Below are 2,383 nucleotides of genomic sequence, written 5' to 3'. Positions count from 1 at the left end.
CAGGCCTGCAGGCTCCCCTCTGTGCTGACCCCCTGACCCTCTCCAGCTCAGTACTCCCACTATCAGGGCCCCCGGGGAGGGCTAAATCTGAAGGAAAAAACCATAATTCTCACCAAATCTTCCTCCATCCACCTTAAGGAAGAGCTGGAGGCCTGACCAGTGGGGCAGAAGCCAACATCACCATATCCGGGAGATTTGCCCTCAGCCCCAGAATGGCCTCGTTCCTGAGTCAGGCTCTTCTGTCCCCTACAACGCCTCCCTCCACTCCTGAATTTTGTGCAGGGACAGTTTGTAATCTTCAACCAGTAGATAATTGAGGCCTGAGATTTTCCTGTTCCTGCTCCGGAGACTCCTATTCACTCATCAAAACCCAGGTCCAATTGCTCAGGCTAAATAGTCCACCCACCATGACCAAGGCAGGTGCTTCTGGAATTCTACCCACTAGACGGTGAGCAAGTCAAGCAGGACATAGGCCTGTTTACGGCCACGCACCCAAGGCTGAATAAATGATAATTGTCAAAACGACCCCACGAAGCCAGGCCTGCTCACTCGGGCAGCCTGATTAGATCTCCTCATTCCTTCCCCACAACCCAGGTGTCAGCTCAACTCTGGGGCAAGATGTTCCTGTTTGGCAAGGACAGTTCCAGGTTTTGATGACCTGCTGCAACCAGATTGGTATCTATTCCCAGCCACCCTCTACACATGCGCTGCTGAGGGCTGAGGGGATGGGCACGTGACCCGCAACCGGAGAGACTGTCAGCCTACGGCAGCCCCCTCCTTCTGCAGCCATGGACACCCGGCTCCATGTAGGTGAAGGCTCCTCTTGTTATCCCTAGCCACCATTCTGCCCAAGGCTTCCCACACTGACAGGAACTAAGACCCCTGAAAGGTGCAGCCTGTCAACTTTCCGGAAAGGTCAGGAAGGGCCTCCTTTTTTGGAGGGGGTGGTGGTGGTGCTGCTGCTAGGATTGGATCAGAGTAGAAGATAATGTCACTGCTCTTGTCCAGCCACAGGCCCTGGAAGGGGAAGAGGTGATTCCACCCCAGGGCAGTGCAAGCCCCTGCTGCTCCCTGAGCAGCCCAGACAGGGCCAGTATCTTGGGATCCCCTCCCCACAGGCTGGGGACAGGGCATAGGTAGAGCCAACCCTTCCCCATCTGCCGCTTCCCTCACTAGCTCGGAAGTCACAGCTCAGAAGTGGCGGGGCTCAGGACGACCTCCACTCTGCAGACAGCCTCCTTGCCTTTAGCCACTGATCCTCTAATAGCTGATGATGGCCTCAGCTGGGTGCGGGGCGCAGGCCTGGAATCCCAGCGGCTGGGGAGGCTGAGGCAGGAGGATGGCAAGTTCAAAGCCAGCCTCAGCATTGGCCAGGCACTTAGCAACTCAGTGAGACCCTGTCTCTAAATAAAATCCAAAATAGGGCTGGGGATGTGGCTCAGTGACAGAGTGTCCCTGAGTTCAATCCCCAGTACCACCCCCACCCCCACCAAATAAATAAATAAATAAAGGAAGGAAGAGAGCCGCCTCGGTGCATCATGGTTGACAACACGGATCACTTTACAGTCTAGAATGCTCCATTGTCTCTCTTGATCCCCTGGATAATACTCTCAGGGAGGCACCATTCTTCCTACTTGGCAGAAATTCAAGGCCCAGGGTGACTTGCCCAAGGTCACCAGGACAATCCCAAAGCCCGAATGGATTCTCTCCAAACATCCCATCTCTGTTTTATAGGCTTTTCTGGGAACACTTGTTTAGGAAGGAAATATACAACCTTAGTGTCCAGAGCAACGGGGACAAAGCTAAAGCTCCAAAACAGGCAAGAGAGGGAAAGACACAAACCCACTTCAGCTCACACCCCACTTCCTCCCTCCCCAGGCCCTGAGCTGGAATAGCTGTCAGTCAGCTCATATTTACTGACCCCACCTCTCCGTCCCAGCTCCCAGGAGGACCCACAACCTCTGCCCCTCCAGGGAGAGCCCAGGCTGACTGGCCTGAACCCACTGCCCGAGGCTGCAGGCTAGGGGAGGGCATGCCGTGCTGGGTGAGGAGCCAGAAATGTGGATGACAGAGAAGTCTAGCAGGAAGAGCTGAAAGGTCGGACTGAGTCTTTAAGATGGGATTCTGGGGCCAGATGGTGCTGAGATTAAGAGCATGGGCCTGTGGCAGGAAGCCTTGGGTTCTAATCCAGCTCCAGGGCTGGGGGGCGCAGCTCAGTGGTAGAGAAGTTCTTAGCAAGCATGAGGCCTGGGGTTCCATCCACAGCACAAGAAAGAAGGGAAGGAGGGAGGGAGGGAGGGAGGGAGGAAAAAAACGATCCCAGCTCCTCTTCCTCCTGGCTGGGGGACACAGCCCCTTAACCAGACCGCCCCAGGGTGGGTGC

This window comes from Marmota flaviventris, chromosome 2 (assembly GCF_047511675.1).
Source record: "Marmota flaviventris isolate mMarFla1 chromosome 2, mMarFla1.hap1, whole genome shotgun sequence".
NCBI lineage: Eukaryota > Metazoa > Chordata > Mammalia > Rodentia > Sciuridae > Marmota > Marmota flaviventris.
This window is presented reverse-complemented; position numbering follows the sequence as displayed.